Here is a 17,774-nt window from a genome sequence, read left to right as displayed (position 1 = left end):
AGGACAAAAACTGTCAAATAGATATTTGACTTTACCATTTTTAGTGCCTTTGACTAAACATAATATTAAATTGATTTATTTTTCCCCAGTTATATTTCCTTTCCCAATGTTCATATATTTCCCTCTGTGTACTGTTGAACAATGGTCTCTTTTCTGCATCCGCACAAAGATGTATTTTTGGGGCAGAAGGACTTGCCTACCTCCTGGCCATAAATAATTTTGGCAAAATCTGCGTTACCCTATCTTTCTGCCTCATCAGAAGTTTGCTGTTGCTGTCCCAGCTGGCACATATCTGGCCTCCTGGCGCAGCCCCCAGTGCTCGTCCTTCTCCTGCGTATCCTGCTGCTCCTCCTCCTCCTCTTCCACCTCCACATACGTGGCAGATAGCATCACTAGACCCTCTGACCAGCGTCTTGCCAAGGCTGACACACGTTGCGCGCCCACAGAAAGTTTTCTTCGCTTCGCTTGCCCCCACAAAAAGGATGGGTTAGAAAGTTTGCCACGCAACAAAAGTCTCAAATTTGTTCCAATGTAAACTGTCGCTTGGCTGGGCGGCGGTGCTTATCAACAATTGCCCAAGACCGAGGCACAGAAGCCCCAGAAACAGGAGCAGGAGCAGGAGCTGGGGCAGGAGCTCACAGGACTCTAAAGATGGGACAAAGAAACTCCGTTCGGCCAAAAAGGAATAGTTTTAAGCTGCTTAACAGCTTCTTTGCATGCGCCTGCAGAAAGTTTTTGGACGTTGGCAACTTGATTTAGTGCTCTCTGACCTCAGTTTAAACATAAACAGCCGCGTCCAAGCCCCTAACCCTTCGTTGTAGCACAAAAGTTTGCACTGGCAAGTAAAGACATAAATGGGATTATGATCTTATCACGTGCCCAGCAGCCAATGTGGCATCCGCATCCGCATCCGCATCCGCCTCCGGATCCGGAGCAAGTCCTTGGCCAGACATTAGAACAACACCTTCGCTACTACTACGACTACTACAACCACTGCTGGCTGGCAGCTTGGACAAACAGGTTTGCGGCTCAGCTTTGTCAAAGATTTATTCCTTGAGGTTAAGCGACGGCTGGCCAGGACGCAGGACCAGGACACAGGACTTAGAAGGCCCGGTCTCTCCAGCTTGAAAACACGACTTAATATGGAAAATTGTAAGTACATTTTTGCAGCCATTCAAGGGAGTGGGTGTCCCGCCTGACGAAACTTTGGTGGTGGCAATCTTTAATTAAGAGCGGATTAGTTTGGACATGGGTTCGATCTGGCTCAGACGAAGGACGCAGCATCCATTCGGACTCCCACTTCCGCGCTGCTCTCCAATCTTTGCTCTTTCTTCGGTTTGTGCTCTGATTTGCATCTGCGGTTTTGCAACCACCAGCAGCTGGCTTCATTAGTTGGAAGGCCACCCCCAACTCCGAGTATCTACATCCGCCTCCAACGCCAACTTGTCTTGTGGCACTTCTTCTGGCAGACTTTTTGAGTGCGCCATTAAAATGTAATGCTTGTAAGAGATCAGCCCCCCTGCCAGGACGATTCCAGATTAGCTGTCAGAAGTTGTTCAATTTAATTTCACGCCCGCCAAAAAAGGGAGAACGAACCATCTTAATGTTCGCGTTGCCAATTTTTTATCTATCTAGTTCGCCTTTTAATGGCTTTGGGAAATTGCACGCGCCGTTTACGCGCTCGTTAGATAGAAGCACCAGTTCCCAAGTTCCCAAGCCAAGGCACATTATGGTTATTGATAACCGAACGGAAGAGGAAGCCATCAATGCCTGCGATGGATGGTGGCCATGATGAGAGCTCTGGCAATTAACCCGAAGCCCTGACAGACAATGGTTCCCGTTGGAGTGAAGTAATGTCAGCAGTTAGTTACAAACTTTTGGATTTCATTTTGCTTTACTCAATTTAAATAAGAACGACTTGAAGAGAGATCCATGAAATTGTTGAACATCAATAGTGAAGCTCTGATAATGAAATGTAAAAGATACACAACGCTGGCGACAAATTCGACAAGCTCTTGTTTGTACAAATTTGGAAGAAAGGCTTCTCTCTTTCTCTTTAGGTTTTGTAACAACATTTCAGAAGATTCTAAACCTGGCGTTACACATCTTCTTTATAATTTTCCTCTTCACTCGTTGGTTTTTTGAGAACATTTCAAAAGAGCCTTAACACGCTATGTATCTTGCTGCTTATGATGTCTTTACTCTCCTTTACTCTGGATTTTGTAGTAATATTTCACGAGTCTCTGTAGCCTTGCGTTGAGCATCTTCATTTCATTCATTCTTCACTCACATTGTCTTTTCCTCATTGGCTTTTCAACACAATTTCAAGATACCAAATAAGTTGCATAGCGCTATGTATGCATATTGCTTCTCAGATTGCAACTCTGGGTTTTGTTATAACAACTTCAGGGAACCCAGAACCAACCTAGTGAGTACGCATCTTGCTCTCTATATTATCTTTAGTTGAATAACTAAACCCTCTCTCTCAGGGAGTCTTCTCCTCCTGGTTGGACCCAAGTACTTGTCTATGCATAGCCGGCACTGCCTTCGTGTTGTGTGCGAGGGTTTCTACATGGTAAGTACTGAGACTTATAATTTTTTACAATTCTAATTATGCAACCGAATTACAAACGACAAAACACCAGACCCCTTGCCCACTCCCCCAGGATAATGGCGATGATTATGGCGGGCACTTGGCATAATTAAGATGGAAGGATGGAGGATGTCCTGCATGTGTGTGTACGCGCGCCTGAGATTGTTCCCAGCATGCATAAAAAATAAGCGTTACTTTGTGTATAAGACAGGCAGGGGACAGCGGCGGCATTTTAAAACTTTCACAAAATTAAGACAGTAGACACAACCCCCTTTCGCTGAGACCATGTCCCGTCTGGGCAGAGCCACCCCTTTTGGCAGGACGAAGGAGGATCTCCACCCCGTTGAGGCACTCGGCGAGCTCATGTTAATCAGGTTATGATAATTATTTGTAACAAATTGTTGAACTGGATGGAGATGGAGATGGGGATGGGGATGGGGATGGGGATGGAGAGGGAGAGCTGGCGGGGTTGCAATTAAAACAGTGAAAACTCCACAGTGCGTCAAATCGGGCTAAAGCTGGTGGAAAACTTTATGGAAATGACAGCGCCAGAGCCAGCGACATTTTCATTTAGACAATTAAAATTTAAAGTGGCGTTAAATTATACAGGCATTAACGAGGGCCCTGGCTCTGGCTCTGACTCTGGCCCTTGAAGTTCTCACCAAGAGTTGGAGTTGAATTCATCGAGCCGTGTCCAGGGGCAGGACATGGCCTCCAAAGAGCCTGCCCCTCAATTATTCAGATGGCACTAGCTCAAAACTTTCCACTCTGCACCTTTCCACATCCGAGCGAGTGTCGTGTCAGCTTGTCGCAAATAAGAAAGTCGTAAGTTTGGCACTCTGCCACTCACTCACCTGGCCCTGCCTGTCACATCCGAGGTGGAAATGAACTTGGCTTTCCACTATCATCTCCGCACTTGCTCACAAAGCCAAACCGCAGGATAGTTTCCACTTTGAGCGGCGGCAGCGGGCCAGGGGCGGGGAGCATAAGTTACAACAAGAGCAGGTGCCTGCCCGATAAAAGTTTTTGAGTTGACAATTAAGAAATTAAGTTGCCACTTAGGCAAACTGTCAGTGTCAGTTTGACAGGCAGTGGCAAGGCAATCGCAATACGCTCGATGGCGTCACGGAAACGGAAACAGGTTGGGGCATACGTCATATGAGCCATAATACCAGCAGATCGAAGGTAAGTTAACTATAAGACAGAACTTGAAGAGAAGTAAATGAACATCAACTGTCTTGTAAAATCCATGGAAAAAGAGAAGAAGAAAGCAAAGATAATTTAAGAAATAAGATAAGTAACGCCAGGATACAGATTTTCCCAAAAGAGAGAAACTGAGAGAGAAGCCGGTCTATCAAATTGGTCCGAATGAGATCTTACCAATTTCTTTGCTAGCTGAAATTTATGAGCGTTGTGCATCTTATACACAGGTTACATAGCTCATTGCCATGGCTTTAATATTAAGATTAAGCAATTTGCCGTGTACTTTGATCCTCTTCTTGTTATATGTGTTATAAAATAAATTTCAAATATTAATAATATAAATATTACATATCTTTTCCATCCTATTTTTACCATCCTCCAGACTTCTGGAAGGGCATCCGTCATTCGTTTAGCATTTAATTATGGCATTCCCCTTTGGGGGCTTCGTTTACATTATCAACAGACTAACACCTTGCCGTGTGTGTGTGTGTGTGTGTTTGTGCCACCTGATAGCTGTATTCCTGCCGCCGCCACTTTCCTACTTTTCCGGCTTTTCCTGCTTTTCCAGCTCTTAGCTATAAATGCCACTCATAATTAAATCAAATGTTTGTCTGCTGCTCGCAAAAACTTTTACCGTTCGCTCCTTGCGTAAAGCTTAAACATTAATTTCCTATGAGCGGTAGTTATCATGGGCAAAAGGTAAATAGAATGCGGCAAGTTTGCCCCCGGGGAAAAGCGCTACTCCTCTTCTCATATGCCAACTCCTCCCAAGAAGGCTCAATTATTATTATTCAACATCTCCATCCCCCTCCAGTTCCTGGCCCATTCCCGCATAGTTTCGTGTCCTAATGAGCGTTCGTCTGTGGCAAAGCTACCTCGTCCGGGCTTCCTGTAAATTTACAGCCAAATGTCTTCATGTCCCTGATACCATATTGTTGCGATACCCTTGCGTGTTCGGATGCGTTTGGCATGCCAGAATGATATTAGTCACACACACAGGCATATGTGGAGGGAGAACTGGATGAAGGGGAATGGGTTGGACAGATGGAGATACATTCGCACAGCGGAGTTCTCCAGCCTCGATTTCATTCGATTCCCCTCTTCATTTCCATTACCATTTCCACCTACTCCTGCACTTTGAACAAATTCACAATAAACTTGGTTGGCTTGCCAATAAAATTCATTCTTTTCTGGATTCAAGGATTCCATTATTTCCAATTTTAGATACAGTTTTTATTATGAAACATGAAGGCAGGTTGACTTTGCTGAAGTTTGTATATCATCCCAATTGGCAATTAAATCAATAAGAATCGATTTATTTTGATCAAATAATATTAAAAGATAACAGGAGATAAAACGTTTATACATGTGATAAAGTCATTTAATTATTATAAAATTCAAATCAAATTGAAATATATTTTTAGTGTATTGAATAACTACGTTTCTGAGTTTTTTTTTTTTTTTTATCCATGCAGGGTAATATAAAATTAGGTAGAAGAATGCAAAGCAGTGAAGGGTTCATATATAACGTTATAGCATATATAAATATTCTTAATCAGGAAGTCAATATACGTAGAAAAAATCATGCAACAAACTTTACGAAAATGTTCAAAATTTGGAGACTAAATTCCTAAGAATTATTTATATTTTAAATTAACAAGCTTTTCATTAGGTTATCAAATCAGCATATTAAAATACTAAATTTTGTTGTACTTTTAACAAATTCAATGATGCAACCCTTCTTAAAATTTTAAAGAAATATTAAACAATGATTTCTCAATATTTGATTATTATATACAGTAACATAAATTTAATGACCAATTTGAACAATCATGGTGTCTTTTGTAATAATATATATCCTACTTTAACCATGCGAAGATTGCATTTTTAAATTTGCCTCAAAACCATAGTTGTTCTAAACAAAATGGTCTGTTTGTTTAAATTTAAAGTTCTTAAAGCAAAGTTCTTCATTTTAAAGTCCTTTTTCAGCTGAGTGTAGTTGCCTCAAAGAGTGATGCTGGGCTCTCCTCCGGGATTGTTTGCATTCCCCGGATGGGCGTTCTCCTCCGGGGCGTGGAACATTTTTGGTGTGCCATATGAATTTTTGGAGCTGGGGCTGGCGTTTACAAACTTTGACATTATTTCTCGGCAACAGCAGAAGCTACAAAAAAAGCTATACAAAAAAAAGGAACAGTGAATAGCGAGCAAATGTTTGGCAACTTCCGGTTTAAAATGGCCAAACCCAGAAGCCATTTTGACAAATCTACGGGTCAGGAAAGAACTGGAAAGGAGGAGGCAGGAGCACGGTTGCATAATGGATGCGACGATAAAAGCCAGCGATGGGCAACAAAGGGCCGCCAGAAAGCATGTAAATGATACCTAATTTCCGCTGCCACAGGATGATAGGCAGGACGAAAGTAACAAGGAGCAGGACTACTGCTAGAAGACTTGACTCTCAACTGGTTGTCTTGCATTTTATTAATTCCTCAGCCCTTATAAACTTATCTCATAACATTAATTGTGGTCAACACTTTTCGGCCATTTAACCTGGCTCCAAAGTACACCACCCCCTCCCCCACCCCCTCACACACACATGTTAGCTTCGTGTGTGTTTGTTTACATTGTCAGTGATTTATGCAACTGCGCCACATGGGCCATAAATACCGAAAATGCCAAAACTTGTAGTCCCGGTCTCGGTCCGGCTTTGGCCAGGTGAAGTCCAGTCCTGGGAGGGGTGATGTACTAGGACGACGCACTCCCAAGTGGCCAACTAAGCGGTCAAAGGATCGCCCCCAGTCAGTGGTCCGCAAAAGGGCAAAGTTAAATATTTAAGCTGGAGAAAACAAGTCAATTAATTTGAGTTGCGAAAGTTGTGCGCGGCGCTCGTAAATAAAGGTCCTCGATAAATGCCATGGCTGTGTTAGCCATGTCTTTTATATATATATATATATATATATATATATATATAAACAGCTGTATCTGTATCGGTCGCGTGACGCAGCGGAAGCGGAAACAGGACCCGAGGCGGCCCAACCAAATATCGCTGCATACTTTTTGGCGACGTCAGCAGTAGAGATGGGACTAAGCACTAAGTCCTTGCGATAGTATAGCCAAACTAGAACTATCGTAACAAGAGCTATTAAATCAGGATTTTATATACACTATCTTTAACTTTAAATGCTCTATCTTTGTGGTTTAGGCAAAGAAAAACTTAAATTTAGAAAAATCAAAATTATATATGTTAAAATTATATATATCAAATCATTCCTGTTCAGTTTAATGTTTTCTATTTACACTTATAAAAATGTGTATAAATATTAAAAACATCTTGTTTTATTAAAATTCAACATTTTCTGTAGCAATTCTTTTAACAGCATTTCAGCAGATTTTATCTTGTTGGCAGTTTCCTAAGCAAATCTTTGTTTTAAAATCAAATAAAATAAATATAAAAACATGAAATAAAATGTAATATTTTACCAGCTCTAGACGGCGTGTCTTGCAGAAGTGAAAAACCCGAAGAAATGAATGCTTACAAGCTCATTAAACGATTCGCAACCCCGGTTTAAGGGGTATGGGCACAAGGATAGGAAAAGGAGGCATGGAATCGTTAATTTCTTTTTATGAACCAGCTGGGAAACATTCCAGGAGGATAGCGGCCAGCACAAAGGGGCTGCAAAAAAATTAAGAAAATAAAACAGAGACTCAAGATGAAGCTGGCGATAGAGGTCCTGTGTGTCCTGTGTGCCTCCGATGGTGAAGCAACAACTGAACAACTGCTGTAATCAGCAGTTAACGAAATATAAAAACAAAAAGGGACATCGTGGGGACCGCTGGCTGTGCGCTAACGAGCAATTAGATTTCATTCTAAGCTGGGGAATTAATTGTAGTTCCTTCCTTTTGCCGGCCCCCAGCGGGATGCCCCCGAATAAGTAAGGATGCTGCGATCCCGGCCATATGCTGCTCCTTGAGACGCGCCAAGGCCAGGCCAATTGGCCCCGAAACTAACGAGGACATGGCATTGGGAGGGGGTGGTGGGAGGTGGTCCTGGCAATGGGCCATCTTCACACTACTTGACAACGTAAGCACCTTTTGAAATTGCACATTAGCACATTAGCTCGGACTTTCCCCCCTCGTAATGAGCTTCGGATCTGCCCACAGTCTGTGATTAATTCTTTATTGTGTTTTCCATTGCCACCGCAATAATTGGGCTTCAGGATATGGGGTTTTGGGGATACAAGTAATTTCCATCATGTGGCAAGGGATTCCAAGCCCTGTGTCCCTGTGTCCCATGTCCTGTGTAATTTGCAACAAAAGTCTCGGCTTTAAAAACTGCCTTCCCCCCTTTTGTTCGGGGGACTTAACCCCATCGCTTTGCCGACGACTATCGAAGTCATTTAACCAAAAAGCGATTAATCTATAAACACATAAACAACATGCCCAGCCAGAAAAAAGAAAAACCCAAAAACAGAGAGAAAAAAAATTGATGAAAAACGATTGCAAAACCCAGCGGCGGACACTGAAAAATGGCCAAAATCAGTGGGAAAAATCGAAAATCGAAAATCGCGTCCATTGCCAGAGGGCGGTACTCCAACTTTGGGAGGGAGACTGGGTATCCTGGCTGGCAGTTTATGCAAATGTTTGGCCACATGCAGTGTCGGAGCCGATTTCCGGCCATGTGTGACAGTGGTCAGCTTGGGGGGAGGGAAAGGACATCGGTACATCGGTGTCCTCCGCCGGGGCAGGCAATAAACGGAGCCGCCAATGTCGTAAACAATTCCCGGAAGCCACACACGGCAAGAAAAATAACCCAATAAATGGTTAACACATTGTGTCACCAGTGATATTGATCTCTTGGGTTGATCCTTGGGGGGTTTTTTTAAACTTAATTCACAAGGATTTGAATATCGGGTATCTCAAAAAAGGACTAATTTCTAGTTAGTTCTTGATTTGACTGCTATATCTAGTGCATATTTTTTTTAATTCTCCATTTCAATATTCAATATTCTTTTATAGATTCACAGCAGTCTATAAAGCTATAATTTCTAATTTAAAATCCTTTAAGTCAAAATACTTTTGGGGAAGCTAAAAAATGTGGTTCGAATAAGCTCTCAATGAGTTCAAAACTCTTTTCATGACTACTTTGATCTTTAAAACGTATTTCAGCTTCTTTATTCTTTATAAAATATATCTAAATTAATATATATAAAATAAATATAATATAAATAACATTTATAGCATAATAATAATAAAATAATATTAATATAACTAATATATCATACTTAATATTAATAAAAAATTCAAAAAGCGCTTCTGTACTTCTTCTAAAAGTATTCACTATAATTTTCCAGGACCCTCTGCTTGCCTTACATCTAATATATTCCTCTATATAAGAAGTTCCAGGATCTAGGATGCCAGTGGACTGAACAGGACCCCTTGTTGTATCCTAGTAACTGTTGTGGCCGGCGTCCATTTAACGGTATTTGGCCATTGGCAATTTATGGGAATGCAGATCCGGTGGAAAGCTGGAAAAGCTGACCATAGAAAAGGAGTTTAGAACAGTTAGCAAGGATTCATTTGGATACATGATAACCTAGTCTCAGCTAGATGATAATTTTAAGAATGAAACTTAATTTAAATATTAACTCAAGTGTTAATTTTATTGTTAATTTTATGAGTAAAGAAGCAGGAAGCAAAAGACAAACCGAAACCCTTGATAACTACGCCCAAAGGATTTGCAAAGAAGAGAAAATCAGAGGACCAGAAAAAAAAGGCAGTCCGTGGCGGAAATCACAAAATAAGCAAATTGTCTGGCAAAATAAAAATTGCTTCCGGACTCCGAGATGTCCTGCAGGACCTACTTGTTGCTTTGCTTCGCTATAAACATACACAAATATACATATAATATTCACAGTTGAAATTGAAGTTTATTTGCTGGTAAAACCCGAATATCTATCTTCCGTTTCCAGCAACCCCTAGACCCAGTAACAGTTCCTGCTCCTGCTCCCTCCTCCGGCTCATCCATGTAATTATGCCAAGGACTGACGACTGACTGACAATGGAAACCCTAGTAGCGTGCTTTGATCTAACAAAAACAAATTGGCACACACATTTACACAGGTGAAGCCGAGCGATGACAAAAACGCCACAGCCTCTCCAACGCCACCTCCAATTATTCATTGGTGGCTATTAGAGCCTCGTCCTTCCAATGCAGGAGCACGAGCAGGAGCAGGAGCAGGAGCAGGGAGCTGATGCCACGTTCTAATGAGTTGCCTGGCAGCCTTTGGACACTGAAATGCGAGTGCCAAGAGCCGTAACTGCTCTGTTATTTTCACCAGGAAAATAACAACAAACAGGAGCAGGAGCAGGAGCTGGAGCAGGAGCTGGAGCATGTGTGTCCCTGTGCATGTGTGTTTGTCTTGTTTTTCTGGTTTATTGGGCTAATTCAATAACCAGCAAAACCCAAGGCTCCCTGTCAGGGGAGGTGGTAAAAAATTGAAAGGGAAAATGTGCACACTCACAGAAGCGCGCACACACACATGACAGTTATCTGGCCACAGGATTTCCGCTTTAGATCATCACAGGGAAGGCAATGGGGTGTCCTGGGGAGGCCGCTGGCTGTTCGCACTCAATCAGATAGCTGCTCGGCTCGAAGGAATTCGGCAGCGGTAGCAAAGCGCAAGTGTGGATGTCCAGGGATTCATCTTTCGCTCCTTTGCATGTGTGTTTTAATTTGGCAGGCGCACTAAATCAATTCCCTCTCCAACCAAATATACACACGTTTGTACGAGTTTATAACTTTATCGGGCATAACGAGTGCATTATCCTGGCACCGGCTGGCACACCCCACACCCCTTTGCTGTTTTGGTTGCGGCATTTAAAAATAACTTTAATGGAAAATTTATCGACCAGACAGCCAATGCCAGATTTTGGGGGAAGGGAAATGGGCCTGGCTCCCGCTCCTGTTGCCGATCCAAACAAGGAGATAAGCAACGCACAAGCACAATGCCAAGGGGAGCGTGTGTAGGCAGTAAATCGCCTGAAAAGAAATCAACAAGGATATTATGTGTGTGCCTGGATGCCTGCCAGCCTGACTACCAGCCAGCCTGCCCGTATTATCCTGGCTGCCTGGCTTTGCTGGCCATTTTGCAGGTTGATTTCCCCCTTTGTTGCGGCCAAGCCTTTGTGCTATTCCCAAGCAAAATCATATTAAGACATTTTAGTGCCGTTTTCACTTCATTAGTTTCGATTTTGAATGCAGTCACCGGGAGTCACAGGGAGAAGGATATGCCAATCGATGAAAGGATGATGATGATGCAACCGACTCTCGGCAGTATCTCCTACATTTTTATGAACTAATCCCAGCTGGCACAGCCAAAGTTCACACTTTCCCTCCCAGGAGCCACTTAATTATGCGTCAGCCATCTTGAAGCTGTGTCCTGGCACTAACTTGGCAAACTTTTTGTGAAGAAAAACTCCCCCAGGATCAACTCTTCGTCCTCTTCCACTCCACCTCAGAGACCTTAATCATGGCGCGGGAATTATGAAATGTGCAACGTAACTCTAGAGGAAAACTTGCTCAGCCATGGTGGGAAAACCATTAGGCTAATGTACTGGACGCAGAAGGATCCTCCCGAACTCAGAGTCTTCCTCTCTCTTTTACAGAGAGAGCTGCTCTCACCTTGAGGCCCATCAAGATGAAGTTTTTTGAGCAAACAAAAAGACACTGTAACAGGATGGACCAGACCAGGATAAGGCACTTAACCTAATAAGGAGCACTGGCCGCGGAGGGTATGAAGATGACAGAACGTTAAGTAAACGCCATTTGAGCCACTTGAGCGGGCAGGGCAAAAAAGTTTTGAAGAACTCGCATAAAAATGACAGGCGCAGGCAGGACTCGACTTCGGCTTCGACTTGGACTTGGACTTGGACTCCTCCTTTGTCTGGTTTGATGAAGACGGTCCAAACCAGAAGAAAAAAAAACAACACCAACGAAGGAGCGAATTCCGCGACAATGACAACAAACAAGGATGGAACAAGGACGAAGGCTGGCGGACAGGCGGCAAACAAAGATGCAAATCCGCTTAAGTATCTTGCAATGATTGCCGTCAACGAGGATGCTGCCGAGTCTGAGAGAACCTTTTGGGGGATGCTGGGGAAAAAAAAGAAAGTCATCCTCCTCGTCCTTGTCCACGCCCTGGTTCCCCCACCCCAACTCTCCTCTCCTCAGCGAACCACTTAAAGTGATCAAGAAGGATTCACAGTTTGTAAAATGGAATTTTATGGCTTAGTTAGGGATGGGCCATGGCGAAAAGGAAAATATTTTTGCGCGGCCGAAGGGAAAAGTGAACAAATCACACCCCATTACAAAGGACTCCCCCCCACACACACACACACTTCTTTCTCAAGGAAATTCCTCAGCAAGGACCCAGGCTTTTTTGCCCCCAAGTGTTGTATTTTTTATTTTGTTTCCTCGCCGATTTGGAGCGGCTTATCGCGCGACTTCATTTGAATATTTCCGAGGACTCATCCTGCCGACTTTGTTTATGCATTTGTTAATGTTGTAACGGAGATTTTTTACGAGTGGAGCGGCATAATAACAATAATGAAAAGCCATTATGAGACCGGAGACCGGAGACCGGAGCCCGAAGCTGCTAAAGGAACGAAGAACAGAGAAGAAATCCAGTTCGACACGCCGTGGCATCCACGTGGGGGACACCACCACGTGCCATTTGGCCATATTAGGCGAATTAGACAGCAGTGAAGGTGGATTCAGGATCTGGCGATAAAGGACCAACTGGGATTACGTGGGCTCTGTGAAGAACAAAAAAAAAATAGACTTCATAATTCGCCTTTATAGCCGCTAATGGCAAATTAGGCGACACTTTTTGCGCCACCCAAAAGCAGGGAGGAAATTGAAAATAAATGATGGTTTTTGAAACAGATTTGTATTTTATAGAGATTAGAATTTATATGCTAGTTGTAAGGGATTGAGTACTTACATTATATATACACAAAGATGTCTTTGTTCATCTTGGGAGTGGTACTTTAAGGAAGAAATAAAAAGAACTTACACATTTGTTAAGGGGCAACATAAATCGATGTACATAATAATTAATTAAACTTATTAAATTTATAATTGTTTAGTGTTCAAAATACAGCCTAGGGTATCTATGTTAGAGATGTCAATCTTTCCATTTATACACAAACTTTTTTATTCGATTTAAAACTATTTAAACAAAAGTTTTCAAATACTCATCTTTAGAATTATATTATAACATATCTATGTCATTACCTATCTAAAATAGATGCGATCGGGGAAGTAATAGAACTTCAAGTAAGAAACCTGACTTCGAGAAGTCGAAAATGTTCCGAAGAGCTTTTCGGTGTTAATTCAAATTTACATATAGTTTCTGTCGAATTATAAAATATAAATTCAAGCTTTATTTTGATACTAAGAATAAAATTTCTTAAGTTTTCTTCAGATGGAATTAGGTCTATTCCAGGTTTAGAAGATTTCTAACAACCACAGTTGGATATATAAACATCAAAAATAAATCGCCAGCTTGGTGGAAAAATAATTGAAGAAAACAAAACAATGTGTATACAAGTTTAAAATCTTTCTAATTAATTGGCATAAATATATTCAATTTTGCAAATATCTTAAACATATAAAATTAGCTAAACTCAAACTAAGAATTAATGAACGAATTAGAAAAACTATAATTTAAGCCTTTTATGTATTTATATTTTTGTCTCTTTTTTGGCAGTTTGTAAAGTTAAGAAACTTTTTTTTTGCGGTTGTATCTGATAAACATACAAATTTTATTCATAGTGTCTTAGGCCTTACAAAACTTAAAATTTACCAAAAACTACGGTATTTTGTGTACATTTGATTTTTTTTAACTTAGACTTTATTTTGTACGTTTTCTACCCGGAAACTCATAGAATAAGGGAGTGTTAGCATCACCCGAAAAGTAGGCATTGTTTTGCAAACTGCAATGTCCTTCAGGTGTCTAGGTTAAAACGAGCTGAAACTTATTTCTTCCGGAAAGGTAATAATAACAAGACACTGGCGATCAGATGAGGTGCCAGGATTTCCCCCGAAAAATGCCCCTTAACCACACCAAATGCCGATTGCCGTTTCTTTTGTTTTATCTCGACTGGGGAAATTCTTTTGACTTGGGAAATGTGCGCATGAATAAAATTAAGTTGATGGCGTTGCCGTTTCCATTTCCATTTCCGCTTCCTGCCAGCGAGAGAGATGGAGATGGAGATGGAGCACTCGAGGGAACCCGGCTCGACGGGCTCCTGGCGAGGCTGAAGTGCGCATGAAAAGCCACTCGAATGCCATAAGAATCATTAAAAATCGTTTGTTTTCCTGTTTGTGCTCGCGAGTGGATTTTGTGGTAATCAGAATAACAACAGAGCGAGACTTGGCGAAACAAGTGCCAAGAAGGACGAAGGAAGCAACAGCAACAACAGAAAATACAAAAAAAAAAAATACAAAAAACGATGAGGCAAGAAAGCATAAACAAAGGCCGAAATGAATTAGACAACTTAATTATAAATGAGCGAATGGCAGACAAAGGATTTTCCACGAAAACTCTGTTTACTCACTCATTAAGCGACGCTGCCTCGTCCTGGTCGTGGCTGAGGTCCTGCTCTAGAGGTCCTGGAACTGAGTCTGAGTTTTTGAGACGGCGATGCCAAGAACAACAACGGAATTAACAAGTTAAACAGTCAACGAGCTGACTTCGCAATGACTAATGCCAAATTGAATGCAATTACCAAAATAGGCAAAAAGGACTTCCTCTTCCATTGTCCTTAATTGAGTTACTTCGATTGTTTTCTTATTTTTTTCTCTGTTTATTTTTATGTTTTTTTAGCCGAGTCTTTAATGAAATGGGCTTTACAATTTAATCTCGCCAGGATATATATAGTTCTGTGACATTTGTTGGCTGCAAAAAGGAGCAATGAACCGGCTTTCATCTATGTACATATATGCATATGTATACCCACTATGTACACAAGGACACTTGTATATAGTGTCCTTGTGCGGCTGTCATTCGATAGCCTACGCTCTGGGTGGGCGGAGCCTGGCCCTGGCCACGCCCCCGCACATCAAGGACATAAAAATCCCCTAAAAAGGAGGAGCCTCGCCACGCCAGACAGAGAGAGGGAGAGAAAGAAAGAGAGGGAAAGTGAAAGAAAGAGAGCGAGCGAGAGAGGGATGGACTAGAGAACACGAATAGTGTTGCAACGGAACAAAATGGAAACGAGCTACAAAGGACACTCACCGCGGAACGAAACGAAACGAAAATTGAGACAAAAGTCGACAAGTTTTGACGTGTTTGCACTTGCCTGCGTTCAAGTTCCTCTCTGCTCCTGTCACACAAAGCAAATCGAGCAAATAAACACCACACAACCACATCGGAAGCATGGGGGCAAGTGTTTGTCACTTTGGCGACATGTGTGACGGCGACGATGGGCCAGGGACATTCATTCAGGAGCAGCAGCAGCAGCAGCATCAACATTATCATCATCCTTGGGCATTGTGAGCTCAAAAGTTTCTGCCGCAGACAGGCCTGAAAGTGGAGCCTCACCCCGTGGAAGGATGTATAAACTAAGGATGCAGGAGCCCAGCACGCAGAGACTCGACTCCTGTTGTGGCAGCTGTCTCGTAAGGCGCAACACGTTGCTCTGAAGACGCTGCCTGCCTGCCTGCAGCACCGACTTGATCCTTTGCCAAGAGGTCCTTCGGCCTTCGGCCGTAGTAAATTACTTTTTGTTTATCAAGCACAACCAACACACACACACGCAGCCACTCTGAGATTTGCATAAGGATGTGCTTATGATGTGCTCGGATTATGGCCCAATGGACTGGAGAGAGAGAGGTTGGAGTGGAGAGTGCCAGGACTCTCTGCCAGGATGCCGAAATGCCGGAATGGCTATCTAGACATCTACATAATATTAAGACAAAGCTCGTTGAGCCGTAAGACGATTTAATCGAGCTGAAATAATGGACTAAGGCACCGACACACAGACACGGACAAGCACTTGAGTCCTTTATGAACTTGTTGAAGGTGGCAGCGCTGCCCGACTCCAAAGCCTAAATCCTTGCCGCCTTGTCTTGCCTTGCTTAGCCCCTCCAAGGATATTTCGAGCACATGCAATGAACTGAATTCGATGCCCCTATCGAATTTATGGCTTATCTGATTTCCAACAATTAAAAACGGATAGGCCAGGGACCAGGATACCCTGCCACCATTCACTCTCTCTCTCTCTCATCTATCCAAAGGATACCCCTGCCACAGTGTCTCGCTTGGCAGCGCTTTAATGCAATCAAAACATTTATAAAGCTTTAGACGCCGCGCGCCAAAGACAAAAATTCGGTGGTTGTTGTTTTAATTAGATTTCCAAGGCTCAGCTCTTGCCAGGACGACTGTCTAAATTGCCACAGCTGTAAGGGGTTAACGTTCACGTTCTCAGCTCCCCCCTAACCCCGGGCACTTAACCCTTCAGTGGCGGGATGGGTAACGAAGCAGGGATATCCTGGAATACATTTTTCTAATTTTCGAATACACTTTTCTATAAGCTACATAAATATGTATATACTCTTTGCAGCATAGATCTATATATTGACTGGGAATATTTTTGTTAGCAAAAATATTATTACATTGATGATTTTGAAGACATTTGGGGAAATAAATAAACAATTTAATTTAAATTAATGAAGCAATTAATAAATATATACAACAAATTTATATAATATATACACCAATTATTACTTTGCTCCTTTCAACACATTTTCATCTCCGAAAAATTGCAATTTTTATTGAGGATTATAAAACGGGATTTAGATTCTATTCAAATTGACAACTCTATCATAGAGGAACTATCCGAAAAATAAGTTTTAAATAAGCGCTGACTTTCAAATTAAAGAAATAGTTCAAAAGCTAGATCAAAAACCATTTGGCGTTACGCATCTTAGTCTTTTATGTGGTAACTCCTATCACTTTATACCTAAATAGGAGATAAGCAAAAGGATTACTTTAAATAATTAATTTTAACATTAGTTGAACTTCAATAATGTCTAATTTCAATGTGCTTTAATACTAACAATTTTGCACATAATCACCTGAAAACCGAGCATACCCCACTAAGTAAGGGGTATGCAAAGTACGAATAATCTGCTGCCGGCAATCTCGGCGCTGAAGTGTGCCGCGCTGCCAGCGTTGCTGCCACCGAGCGGAGCCGCTTAAATTAATGAAGAAATAAAGACGCACGAGATTTACGCGCTTAGGTGAGCCGGGCAAAGAGGGAAGAGGAAACGGGGTGAGTCCTGGCTGAGGAGGACAGGAAATATGCAGAGCGAGATGCCGTCGAGATTCGTGAAATGCCGCACAATGGCTCCCAGGGGCACGATAAAAATCGAATTAATAAGAGTTCAGCGTGGATGGGTCCTGGAAATGTCAAGCCGGCGAGGCCAGGAAACAGAAACAGAAACAGAAACCTACACCTGCAGGACACACACCCATTCGTTTTGTGTACATGATTATTTTTATTGCGTTCCAACTGAGATTCAAGAGTAATTAGCCCAGCAGAAGGGTTGTGTTATCCTGCCGGGGGGAGTTGGGAGGAGGAGAGTCCTTGCCATCCCTAGACTAGGCTGTTGATCTGGCAGCCTAATTAATGCTTTTGCCAGTGGCAGCTCCACAGTGCCACAGGTGTTTTGGCCAATGGACACAAATCACGCACGCCCGGATCATGGCCAGGACCCAATGCCAATCCCAACACACACAATCACACACGCACCAAACATGCGTAAGTAAATTATGACAAATGTCCTTGACAGCCTCGTCGTCGGTTATAACCCTTTACGTTTACGGAATGCCCTTAGCTGTGGTGTGTGGGCTGGACACATTTTGTGGCAGCTGTAACTAACAACAACATGCACACAACAAATTACCCATTTAAC

Source organism: Drosophila serrata, unplaced genomic scaffold, assembly GCF_035046125.1.
Source record: "Drosophila serrata isolate PLE 108 unplaced genomic scaffold, ASM3504612v1 contig_293, whole genome shotgun sequence".
NCBI lineage: Eukaryota > Metazoa > Arthropoda > Insecta > Diptera > Drosophilidae > Drosophila > Drosophila serrata.
The sequence above is the reverse complement of the archived record's forward strand: the minus strand, read 5'-3'. Positions refer to the sequence as shown.